Source organism: Lissotriton helveticus, chromosome 3_1, assembly GCF_964261635.1.
Source record: "Lissotriton helveticus chromosome 3_1, aLisHel1.1, whole genome shotgun sequence".
In the NCBI taxonomy this organism is placed as follows: Eukaryota; Metazoa; Chordata; class Amphibia; order Caudata; family Salamandridae; genus Lissotriton; species Lissotriton helveticus.
The window spans coordinates 219,602,775-219,616,563 of NC_136061.1; the positions used below are offsets into that span (position 1 = coordinate 219,602,775).

Sequence of the window (13,789 nt, forward strand, 5' to 3'; positions counted from 1 at the left end):
TTCAATCAACCTTTTCCTCCTCACTTTCCCTTTTGTGTTTTTTTCTATCTTGCTCTGGGTCAAAGTAGGATGAAAAACAATGAGCACCGGTAACCCCATCTGCAACCACCGTCTCAAATAAAGCAATGGGAATCTTCCCCTCAGAGAAAGAAAAACACAGTTTCGAGTTCCCGTTAGCACAGCATGACCTGTGTCAATGTCAGACGCCACAGGTGATACTACAACAACTTTGGATGTACAAAGAGGAATAAAAGAGTCTAGTCTATAATTTAGCTATTGAAAGGTAAGGAGTGCTCGTTCACATACTGAAATGATGTCGAATGGACACAGGGAGGATATTCTTCAAGTGTAGTTTATTGTAAGGAAAGGGAGAACCGTCCCAGCAGGCTGGTGGAAGTCAAAGTAATAACTGCCCCACAGAGAACACTGAGAGTGGAACATTCACAGTGACACATAGTGGTTCCATATTGCGCAATACACATCACCACACCTCCCCTCTTTTAATAAGATAAACAACAAACAATACATACAGTGAGAGGAAAATGCAGCTCATCAAAAGTCAAATGAAAAATACAAAAGGATTAAACATAATCTCGTAGTTTGCTAGGTCTGACTGACACTCTGGTACTTTTCCTAACCTCATTCCCCTCTGAAATATTGTTGAAATTGATATTACCCGGAGAATTAGAGGGATCTTTGGCAATCCGAGAAGTGCACCACCAATTGCCATTGTTCAATCTAACCGCATTCTTACGAGTATCCACTGCTTGCTGAGAATCTAAAAACTTGGAAAGACCCTTTCTAACTAAAACAGGATTTTTAACCCTGACCCAATCTCCAATTTGAATGTTGTGAGAAATTTTCCTTCCAGGCTTAACATGTTTAGAACACACGTCAGAGGATTTCCTGTGAGCAGCATCCCACATATCGCTCATGTTGCCACCTTGACGAAAATTTCTTACCATCCAGAAAGGATATACTTGTGAACAGGCTTTTCTTCCTCTCATGAGTTCAAATGGGGTGCAGTTGGTAGCAGAATGGGGGGAAGTGCGGTAAGACCATACAAGATCTTTGACTGCTTTAAAGACACAACTTCTAGACTTGAAAGCTGCTTGAACACACTCTACAATAACTCTGTTAAATCTTTCAGTCTTGCCATTGCTTTGCGGATGACAGAGAGGAGTTCTAGTGTGTTTAATACCACACGACCTCAAAAAGGAATTCATTTCATGGGAGATGAATTGAACACCATTATCGGTTAAGATCTCCTCTGGGTAACCTTCTCTCAAGAATATACTGTTCAAGCAATCAATAACACTTTTTGAATTCGGTATACTAATTGGTTCAACTTCAACCCACCTTGACAAATGATCAATGAGAACCAAAAAGTATTTTGAGTTGTTGGGGAGAACATGAAACGGTCCCAGGAAATCCATTCCTAACTTCTGCCAAGCTCTACCAGGAATGGAAACCTTAGATTCCACAAGGCCTTCCAAAACTAAAACCTTGTCACTGGCACTACAACGTGAACATATTCTGACAATTCCATCTACCTGAGAATCCATTTTTGGCCACCAGAAATCTGATCTTACTTTTCTTTTAGTAATGGTGGCACCAAGATGACCTGAATGTGCTGCTAAAATGATTTTTTCTCTAAAGCACGATGGAGGAACCAATTTGTCACCCCGAACAATTACACCATTTTCCATTGACAACTCAGTGTTAATTTTCCAAAACATTTGAAGATCGGGAGAAAGACATTTCTCTTTCGGCCATCCTTTTCTTATAAGAGAAGAAACATCTTTAAGAACTATATCATTATTTAGTTCTTTGATCCAATCATCTTCTAAAAAGGATATAGATTCCTGACAGACATTAGCTACAAAACACTCCTCTACCTCTGTCTCCCAATCTTGTTCATCATTATCGGGAATGGGAAGCCTAGAAAGGCAGTCCGCCCTACTGTTTCTTCCCCCTGGTATGTATTCTACACTAAAGGTGTATTCTAGTAGTTTTGTTGACAATCTTGCTAAACGAGCTGTCGTGCGTTTGACATTTTTCCCATTTAGAATATCGACTAATGGTCGATGATCCGTTTTGAGAACAAATGACCTGCCCCAAAGATATGATTTAAATTTCTCCACGCTCCACGTACAGGCTAAAAGTTCTTTTTCAATGACGGAATACTTCCGTTCAACGGGACGGAGAGTGCGAGAAGCAAATCCTACTGTGTGCTCCTTCCCTCCAGAATATTGAGAAAGAACTGCACCCAATCCATACTCACATGCATCAACTGTGACAAAAGTTTGTCTACCTTCAACAAATGCTTGTAGAGCTGGAGCAGAAAGTATATGATCTTTGATAACCTGAAAACCTTTTTTACATTCTTCTGACCACACAAAAACAGCTCCCTTTTTCAATAAAGACCTGAAGCACTCAGTGGTTTTCGCAAAATCTTTCATAAATTTTGCATAAAATTCACATAAACCGAGAAAGGATAAGAGTTGTTCTCTATTTTGTGGAGCTGGTGCTTCAATAATGCTCTTAACTAGACCTGGTCTTGGTTTAATACCTTTTTCCGAAATGATATGCCCTAGGTACTCAATTTCTTTGGTTTTGAAAATACATTTACTTTTCTGCAGCGTTAAACCTCTATTCTGGAGTACTTCAAAAACTTCACTAATAGCTTGGTCATGCTCACTCTCTGTTTTAGTAAAGATGAGAATGTCATCTTGAAAGACAACTACATTGGGATTGTGAGCAAACATTTCTGACATGAGTCTTTGAAAGACTGCTGCAGCTGACGCTAGTCCAAAAGGAAGACGACAGAATTGAAAAACACCATCTGGAGTGACAAAGGCAGTGAGATGTCTGGATTGAGGATGCAACTCTACTTGGTGATAGGCCGCTTTAAGATCAAGCTTTGTAAACCACGAAGATGACCCTACTTTGGCAATGAGGTCTTCAATTCGTGGTAGGGGAAACCCATCGACCCAAATGGCTTCATTGAGGGTGCGTAAGTCAACACACATTCTCAAATCGCCTGACCTCTTCTTGGCTAAAACAATAGGGGAAAGCCATAGGGTGGATTCAACTTTTTCAATGATCCCTTGATCACACAGACTCTTCAAATGCTTAGACAGGTCACTTCTGATGCTCAAAGGAACATTGCGTAATTTATGCTTGGTAGGAACGACATTGTCTTTGACTCTGATGGAATGCTGAAAGTCGGTGATTTTGCCAAGACGATCCTCAAAGATTTTACTACATTTTTGTTCCCAATCATTGTGAACACAAGTACCGGATGTAGAGTTAGATATTATAGTAGCAGAAATATCTCCTTCAATCCTTTTGTCAATGAATACCGGATTAGCTAAACCCGGTTTAATGGTCAAACCAATTTCAGCTTGGTGGATAAGACCAAGAACATTAATTCCTTTTTTTGCCACATACACTTTCCCTTTGATGGTTACTCCTAAAACATTAATAACAGCCCAGAAATATCTGAGTAAATTAATCCTGCTACCTTCAAATGCTACAGTAAGAATATCTGGGGGTAGCAAACTTTTGTCAGACCAAAACTTGCTATATTTATCTTGTGATATGATGGGGATGCGTGCCCCAGTGTCAACCAGCAATTGAACATGATCTTTCTCAACGATAACATCAACCTCGGGATCAGAGATATGTTGAGAATCTCTTTTACCATGTGAATCTTTGACTACCACGACATATTCCTGATGCATGACGTCCTCATGTGAAAGATCATCTTCATTTGAAAAGTCGTTATCATTATCATTAGTACCATCGTCATTAATGACACATCGAATATTTCCCCTTACGCTTCCTCTCCTGCCTCTCATGCATATCTTGGTAAAATGTCCCATTTTACCACATTGACCACATTGTTGATTGATGGCAGGGCAATTCTTAAAAGAAGAAACGTGAAAAGAAGAACCACACCTATAACAAAACATTCTAGAATCAAATTGTCTGAATCTGCCACCCCTAGATATATTGGGCCTTCTGAAATTACCACGTGGCACAAAAGGAATTTTAGTTTGAATTTTAGGAGTACTAGAAACAGCGCCAGAAACTGTGGTATTAGATAAGGCTGTTTCCAGTTGCTTTACATCATCCATGGAGGTTTCTATACTTTTCGCTATGTCAACCGCTTTATCTAATGTGGGATCTTTGCATGTAAGTAACTTCTTTTGGATTTCTTTGCAATAGCATCGAGCAACAAGTTGGTCCCTAATGAGTTGTGACGTGAAATTGTCAAATTCGCAATTTGCGGCCAGCATTTTTAAAGCGGTTATAAAGGTATCAATATTTTCATCACTTTTTTGCGTTCTTGTGAAAAACTTATATCTATGTACAACTAAATTCTTTGTTTTAGTAAAATACTTTTCTAGTTTTGCTACAGCAATTTCAAAGTCATCGGGATCTTGACCTTCAGGTGGGTCAAATGGAGGTAAATGGTCAAAAACATTTTGACCTTGGACCCCCAAATGGTAGTACATAAGGTTCTTCTTTCTCTCTGGTCTATATCTTTGGCCATCAATAGCACCCAAGTAAGCCATAAATGATCTAATCCATAATTTCCATTCTAATGGAGGATCACCAGGTACCTGTAAAAAAGGTGCAGGAGGAGTAACACTTTGCATGTTGAGATGGAGAAGAAAAATAATTTATGTTTTGGTAGGATGTAGGTTAAATTTGCTTGAAAATAAGTACGTGAAATTCAGATATAATATAATGCTTTGTCAAAAAGAAAACAAGCGCTGTTTTGAAAAATGTTGTACTTTAAAACATTCTGAACTTATTTCCTGTAAATTGTGAGCACATCACAGAAGTAATATGCTGCAAAAAAAATATTTGTGTGGCAAAGGCTGTGTGTGTATCACAGAAGCAAGAAATAATGAAGGGAAATGTCCAGTTCAGATTTAGTTCAGATTTCTGTCACTAGATGGCAGTGTGAGATAGTGAATCCTGTCTTTTCAATGCTTTGTGAGACAGCGTGTGAATTGCTTGAACTCTGTTGACTCTGGACAGCAAAAATGAATAATAAAAAAAATTGTTCGACAAACACATGTAGATGCTGTGTGTGTCAGCGCCGCATTTCAGGCAAAAATATCCGATGTGTAGATGGGCTAAAAATATCAGATGTGCAGCACTGTTAATAACGAGAGGATTGTAGAAGTGTCTGATGAGTGAGAGCTGGGAGCTTCACGTAGCGAGACACAAGCAATGTTTCAGCGCTAGCTTCGGTTGGTATGTGGCTCCAGCTGCTATGGAGATTTGAAGCCAGTAAATGTTTTCTCTGCACGTGAATACGTCAAGGCGTGCCTGTGATTGGTCGACCATGCGCATCAGATGGTCACGTCACTCATCCAATGCTCGACCACGTCATCATAGTTATGAATGCAGCATAAGCGGAAGGTCCCGTGAGCTCCGTGAAACACGGTGAGAAATACAGCACTTTTGGCGAATGCGTGCGTTTACAAGAGCGGGGAAACTCCTCGACAAATTATATATCCAAAAAGACTTTTGAGAGAAACAGATAGGTTTCCTCAGGTTTTACCCTCGTTAGTTTTTGTAAGGTGAGAATTAGACCATGTAAACGAAAGTCTTCGAATGGGTACGGCTCTCCCTAATGAATCCTTGTCAAGTAAGTTTGAAAATGTACTCACGGTTTAGCGTTGTCAATAGAAATTTTCACAAGGTGACTGTATGAAAAAAAAAACGGCACATATGGAAAGTTTTTTTTTTTTTTTTGTTTTTTTTTTTTTTTGTTCGGATGAGTCGTAGTGTAGATCGCGTCCTCAGTCGCCAGTGAAATGATGTTGAATGGACACAGGGAGGATATTCTTCAAGGGTAGTTTATTGTAAGGAAAGGGAGAACTGTCCCAGCAGGCTGGTGGAAGTCAAAGTAATAACTGCCCCACAGAGAACACTGAGAGTGGAACCTTCACAGTGACACATAGTGGTTCCATATTGCGCAATACACATCACCACACATACTCGAGTTAGACTTCTACATTAACACACTTTAATGTGATGCTTAGCAAATATAATAATGCTATGCTAGATTTGTAAACCAAAAAAAGAAAAATACATGTATTATTTAACTTCTCAGCGTAGTAGCCTCCCTTTTGCTGTTGCTGCTAATATACACATCTCTAATTAAGCAGACATAGTAATCGGATGATAGGCATCAGAATTAAGTTTAGGGTTGTCTGCATTGTTCCCACTGGATACTCACAGTCCTCCTCCTTTAAATGATTGAACATGGTGATTGAGTCTCTAATTGACAGAGGTCTGCACCTTGTCCAAGTAGGGACCATTCCTTCTGGTCTGGGTAATGGGATTACACTTCTAAGATAACCCCTGCTCACCCCCTTGGTAGCTTGGCACGAGCAGTCAGGCTTATCTCAAAGGCAATGTGTCAGCATTTGCACATAGCACACAGTAATACAGTGAACACACTACAAAAGGACCCCACACCAGTTTTAGAAAATAGCCAATATTTATGTGTAAAACAAGACCAAAACAATAAAAATCCAACATACAATAATCAAATATGGACATTGTAAAAATAGCCTTAAAATACAGTTCCTTGAAGTCGATAGCTCAGTCCGGATACATAGGGGATACAAAAAACGGTATTTTTCTTTCGTTATTTATTTAGTACAAGAAAATGTGCGGTCACCATTGTCCATTTCAGTATAAAATATTTTTTTTATTTAGGTCCGTATACTCAAGTCTAGCTGTTTTTTTAAGCCAACATACAGGTCAATTTGTTTTGTGTGCTATTGTTTAGTTTCCATAGAACCTTGCACTCCAGCTGTCAGTTCTGTATCTCATGTCTAAGACTAAAGACTACACTGCAGGTGGCTCTCTTGTTCCTGTGGGTTGTGTTTGAAAAAAGCTTGAATGAGTCCTGTGAGTGTTGTACCTGCCCAGAGAAGCTTGCCGTTGTGCTCTCTGTGCTGCACCTGTTTTTCCTGTGAGTGTAGCATCATGCTTGCATTGCTGCTCATTATGCTGTCCCTGCTTGGGTGTGAAGGGACTTTGTACTGGTGCTCCCCCTGCCCTACCTGTTCTTTTCTTGCACAGATTGTGAATCTGTTGTGTTTGCATGCTACATAAGAGACACATGCTCTATAACTGCACATGCTACACTGTTTTGTGTTCTTGTGGACCCTGCACTGATGCTGCCAGTGCTGTGCCTGTTCTGTGTGTGAGGGAAGCTTGCAAAGATGGCGAATCTGTTGCACCTTCGTGCCACATGAGAGACACATGTACTGTAACTGCCCATACTACACTGTCCTTGTTCTGGGGGGCCCTGCACTGCTGCCGCCAGTGCTGTGCCTGTTCAGTGTGTGTGATTGAAGCTTTTATTAATATTACTTGAGCTTTGTTTGTTCTGTGTGGCTGAGGAAAGCCTGCAGTGCTTCTGCTTAATTTGTACTGCTGCTGACTGTGGAGCATATGTTCTTTATGAGCATGGAAACTTGCACTGCTGCCACCTGTTCAGTAGATATTCTGTGTGTAAATTAGAGAAGCTTGCATTACTCCTGTTATGTTTGTGAGAAGGAAGAATATTCTGTGTTCCATGCTGGACCAGTTCTGTGTGTGAAGGAAGCTTGCACGGCTGCTTTCTGTACTCTACGCATTCCATAACAGATTAAAACCTGCACTGTTGTTTTCTATGTTTTCATTTTTTCCAGCCCCCACGAGTATAGTGACTTGAAGCACAGCCTCGTGGCATTGGGGCCAGGTTCGTACAAGTCGCATAAGATACAATTACTATCCAAGCTAAAATCCAATCATCAAATACACAATGCAAAGAAAGTACTTTGTACCAAGAAACTAAACCTAACAATTTTTAACTTCCTAGAAAGCAGCCATTAACTTATAATGCATTGATCAGGATCCAGTTGACTGGCAGCAAACTATATGAGGCAGCCCCTGAGCTGACCCTACCGGTGAAAGATCTATCAGCTCCAATGCAGTTATCTAAGCCTTCCACAAGCTCCTCCAAGCTAAGAAGGAAGCAAACAAACACAGGGCCCATTAGAATTCCATCAGGGGAGGAGGAGCTTGGCGGGCATCCGAGATGGCCGCTTGAGGACAGCGCTCTCCGGACCCTCGCCGCTCCCGGCATTTTATCCTGGCTGAATCCTGATTTCTTGCAAGAATTCGTGTAGGGGACGTTTGGCTGATTACCCTGGCACTTTTCAGAAATCGATTTGGATCTCGTATTCCTGAGATATGGTGCTCTGAACTTTTGGGCTCCGCCCTTGAGGTGCGCCCGGGACGGGGTGCGGTTCTGTAGCCGTCCTGCAATTGAACAACAACGGCAGGAGATCTGGCCTTGTGGGTCCCCCCTTCCTAAGTTTCGGTTTCGATTCCGTTCCGACTTGGGCCACGGATGTGGATGTCGTGTTGCGACTGAGACTTGGAGGCAGATCGGCTGTTGGGCTTTCATGTGACCTATTTGCTGGCTTGGCGACCTCTACCCGAGTTGTGCCCCCTTTTTCATGTACTTTTGATCCTGTACTTTGGGTGTCGGGCCCGTCGAACCTGGTGGCTTGTCCTGTGACGCATCTTCAAAATGGCGGGCAGAGGGGACAGAGAGACGCGCAAGACGAAAACACCTCTGCGCGGAGCTCCAGTTCAATCAAATGTCATGGACCGTTATACCCATTCTAAGGGGTCCCCCGGAGCTGCCCTGCCTGGTTCTAGTATAGCGTCCGAACGAGTTTTGGAAGAGTCGGCGGAGCCCTCCCTACAGGATATCATGGGCGCCATCTCGGGTGTGAGGGAATCCATCGGCCTACAGTACGAGGCCTTGGCCCACAAACTTGACACCGTGGCTATTGAGGTGAATCTGATTCGTGCTGATCTCGGCAAGACGAATGAGAGGGTACAATCACTGGATATTAAATCCTCTAGCCTTACGAATGACGTCTCGGAGCTCCAAACAGAGATTGGAAATCTCCGTCGGGGGAACGACTTCATGACCCGTCGCCTGGAGGACTTTGAAAATAGGGCGCGTCGCTGCAATGTTCGCCTGGTTGGTGTACCGGAAAACCCTGAACCCCACTCGGTGGATCTCCTGGTTGAGGATCTGGTCTTGAACCATCTGGCCCCTTCTGGTCTCACAAAATTTTTCACGGTGGAACGCGCACATCGTGTTCCAGGGGGCAAAGTCAAGCCGGGAGCCCCGCCGAGACCCATTGTAGCGAAGCTTTTTCATTATAGAGACCGGGACGCTATCCTGCAGGCCTCGCGGGTGAAGGGCCCGGTGGCCTTTTGAGAATGCTACGGTGAACTTTTACCCGGACTTTTCCCAACAGGTTCAGAGACAACGTATGGAGTTTCGTGGTGCCAAGAAACGTCTCCGGGATCGGGGCCTACGTTACGCCATGCTCTTTCCCACCAGACTCCGGGTCGAATACAATGAGCGTACCCTTTTCTTTGATCGGCCAGATGCTGTTAATGACTGGCTGGACTCATTGCCTGACCGTCCTCCTGAGACGGACTCCGCCGCTCACCCTGGTGGTGCCGAAGGTGGTGTGGAGATCTAACTGTTCGGCTCTTATGTCTTATTTTGAATACATTCTCAGGAGTGTTGGCCGGCGTCCCTCTACATTGTGATCATTCTGTCTTTCGTTTGTTATTTTTGTTCTTGCTGAGGTCGGGGGGAGGATGGAACGGAGACCTTTCCTCCTCCGGGGTCTTTGTGTAGAATAGGGGTTCTTGGGCGACAGGCACACTGCAGGTTGGGGTGGCTCTTTAGCTTTTTGCAGGGGTGCAGGGTGGGGGGTGTTTCTCTTCAGTTTGGGGGAGGGGGGTTGGGAAGTTTTTTCTTTTCTGTGTGTTGTTTTCAAGGCGAGTTGCTCCTGTGTTTGCTGCTGTTTCTGATGTCTAGCTCATGGACAAGGGGTCTTGGCTCGGGCGGCTGGGATGGGGGGTAGAGGGTTGAAATTTCTTTCCTGGAACGTTAATGGCCTGGGAGATCGTATTAAGCGCAGTGTGGTCTTAAAATGTATACGACGTTTGTCACCGGACATTGTTTTCATGCAAGAAACCCATTTGATTGGTAATGTTTGTTATGCAATGAATAGATGGGGCTACCGCCTTGTGGCGCACTCGGGGTTTACCTCCGGATCTAGGGGTGTGGGTATTCTTGTTCGAACCTCCCTCCCCCTGGCGATCGATGAGGTGATTCATGATGACCGTGGGAGATATACTGTCCTGGTGGGTAGGTATGAAGGCCGCACCCTATCTCTCTTCAATGTTTATGTTCCCCCGGGTTTGCAGGCCTCTACTTTTACTGACTTGGGCCGTGTTTTGTTAGATCTCCCTGATAGCACTCTCTTTCTGGCCGGTGATTTTAATTCGGTGCTTTCCGGCCTTCACGATCGCCATCCCCCTAGAGATACCCCGCAGGCTCAGCAGTGGTTGGGTGGGTTTTTAGATACCTTTGGCCTTGTGGACTGCTGGCGACTGTTGCATCCTACTCAGCTCCAATACACCTTCCATTCTGGGGCTCATGGCAGTCTGTCTCGGCTGGATTATTTCCTGATGCCCGCAGCCCAATCGTCGGCGGTTCGTGAGATTTTACATTTGCCTAGGGGTATTTCTGATCACTCGCCGCTCTGGCTTCGTTTCGAGGTTGGGGTAGAGGCGGCGGGCCGAGTGGCTCCCATTAACCCTTGGTATCTTTCCTCCCCTGAGACTCGTACCCTCTTGCTCAAGTCCATGGATGCATATTTCCTGGAAAACGAGGGGTCGGTCTCTTCGGCTGTGTCCCTGTGGGAAGCCTTTAAAACTGTGATTCGTGGACAGGCCCTTTCCTTGATTGTTGAAGCTAAGAGGGCTGGGAGGAGGGAGGTGGTGGACCTTGAGGGGGAGATCTCTGCTTTGGAGGACGAGTTGGAATCTGGTGTCACGCCTGAGAAACTCCATGCCCTGGGTCTAAAACAGTTTGCATATAAATCTCTGGTCACTGACGCTGCAAAGGTGATGTTTCGTGAGCAGCAGGGCAGGTTGTATGATGTGGGTGACAAGGCGGGCAAACTCCTAGCGTGGTTGGACAAGAAAGAAAGAGTTAATCGTGTGGTGCCCGTGATTCAGTCTGCGAGTGGTGAGAATGTGATTGATCCGACCGCCATTGTTGATCGTTTTGCGGAATATTTCCGTGTGGTATATGCTCCCGTGTCTGTGAGGGATGTTGCCGACTCCCGCCTTCTTCTGCGTGATATCACTTTGCCCTGTGTCACCGACTTGGACCGTATTGCTTTGGACTCCCCTTTTACGAATGATGAGATAGCCAATGCAGTTCGATCGCTCCGTTCGGGCAAAGCATTGGGCCCGAACGGTTTGCCTATTGAGTTGTACAAATTATGCCCCGATAAGGTGGCGCCGTATCTCCGCGCCATGTTTCTAGAATCTCGTGAGCGGAACATACTTCCTTATGATCAGCGTCTGGCGACAATCGTCGTCATTCCCAAAGAGGGTAAACCGCGTGACCTCTGTTCCTCGTATAGGCCCATATCCCTATTAAATGTTGAACCTAAGGTGTTGGCTAAACTTTTGGCGACCCGTCTCCTTTCGGTTCTTGGGGAGTTGGTCCATCCGGATCAATCTGGCTTTATCCCGCATCGCAACACTGCTCTGAATTTACGTCGCCTCCACGGCGCGCTGGCGAGGGCGGGGCTTTTGACTGAACCGGCCATTTTGGCGTCCCTGGATGCCTCCATGGCCTTTGATACTGTGGAGTGGCCCTATTTATGGGCGACACTTGAGAAATTTGGATTCGGGTGCGAGTTTATTAGCTGGGTTAGGCTGTTGTACGCGGAACCTCTGGCGCAAGTTGTAGTGAACGGTAGAGTGTCGGCCCCCTTCTCCTTGGGCAGGGGTACCCGTCAGGGTTGCCCCTTGTCCCCTCTGTTGTTCGCGCTCGCTCTTGAACCGTTGGCGGCCTGGCTCCGTTGGGAACCGTCCCTTAAAGGTATTCGTTGGGCCCCGGATTTCGAAGACCGCGTCTCGCTTTATGCGGACGACATCCTCTTGTATCTTACTTCTCCTCGCAAGTCTTTATCTGTTTTATTTGACGTTCTTGCGTCCTTTGGCGCTAACTCAGGCCTCGTCATCAACTGGTCTAAATCCTGTGTATACGTTTTATCTGGTATCTTGCCTCCGTTGCCGAGTAGACTTCCTCTTCAGGTGGTCCGGGATGGTTTCAAATACTTGGGGGTTTTTGTTACCTTGGATCCGTCCCTTCGTTTTGATCGTAATCTCCTTCCCCCGTTGCTTAGGCTCCGTTTGGACGTTGCCCGCTGGCGCAAACTTCCCCTGTCTCCACTGGGTCGGGCGGCCCTGTTTAAGATGATGTCACTACCGCGGTTTCTCTACGCTCTCCAGAATTATTATGATCCTATCCCCAAGACCTATTTTCGGGAGATTGAGAGCCTTCAGAGGCAACTTATTTGGGATGGGCGACCGCGCATTGCTCTCGCGAAACTTTCCATCCCGTGGTACGATGGGGGCATGGCGCTCCCCGATATTAAGAGATACTACTGGGCTTCCCATCTGTCCGCTATTAATCACGCTATGTTCTCGCCGGGTCGTAATCCGGCGTTTGAGATGGATAAACTTCAGCTTCCGGGAGGTGACTTTAATAGAGTGCTCTATTCTCGCTCCGCTGGGCGCCATCTTGTGGGACCTACTTTGACTGCTTTGACGGTGTGGCGTGCTGCGAATGTGAGCCTGGGCTGGGAGGATCGCTTGACGTTGGCGACGCCGCTTTATGCTTCAGAACGTCTGGGCGGTCTTTGGTCTTCCAAGGGTTTTGACCGTTGGGACTTGATTGGGATCTCTAAAGTGGGGGATGTATACTCTAAGGGTTCTGTGCGCCCGTTTCAGGCCCTCCAGGCTGACTACGGCCTGAGTAGTCGGGAATTCTTTCGTTATTTACAGATCAGGCACGCTTTGGTTTCGGTGTTTGCTCCTGGTGAGATTCCGCCTGACTCTTCCCCACTTGAAGACCGTATCCTTGACGAACATCTTCCTGATAGCACTATCTCCCTGATCTATAAAAAGTTGATTAACAATCGGACTGACTTATTGGCCCGACTTCGGGAACAGTGGATGGGAGATGGGTTGGAACTTGATGATGAGGATTGGCAATCGGCCCTCTCCTCTCCGAAGGAGGTGGCTATACCGGCTCGACTCCGTCTGGTCCAATTGAAGATCCTTCATCGGGTGTACGTGACGGGACCGCGACTGATGGTGATGGGCTTTTCCTCCGATGGACTGTGTAAGCGTGGATGTGGTTTGCGTGCTACTTTCCTGCATATTCTTTGGGAGTGCCCGATGGTGGCTGCTTATTGGGTGGCTGTGCTTGATCTGATGACTGTGGTGACAGGGATATCCTTGCGTCCGGAACCTCGTCGCTGTCTTTTGAATGTTTGGGAGCCCACGGACTATTCGGTGGCACAGACTAGATGGGCCACCCTGGGCTATATGATTGCGAAGCGAGATATTGCGCAACTCTGGGGGGCCTCCAGGCCCCCTGCCCTCTCGCAATGGGAGGATAACATGGATTGGTCCATGTTCCGTGAGAAAACTGTCTATGTGGCCAGGGGCAGACCCAGGGCATGGGTGAAGGTATGGGGTCAATGGAACGAATACCGTGGCGACATTTGTACTCCTCCCCTTGTGGACACTATCGAGATTACCCTGTCTCCTTAGGCTAGCGTTCCCGGAATCTTCA

General features: G+C 45.6%; 1 protein-coding gene across 8 annotated transcripts in view; it reads left to right on the forward strand.

Moving 5' to 3' along the window:
• LOC144822300 (N-acyl-aromatic-L-amino acid amidohydrolase (carboxylate-forming)-like) overlaps positions 1-13,789 on the forward strand; it is a 165,360-nt gene that overhangs the window by 140,006 nt on the left and 11,565 nt on the right. The gene's annotated exons all lie outside the window — the stretch shown is intronic.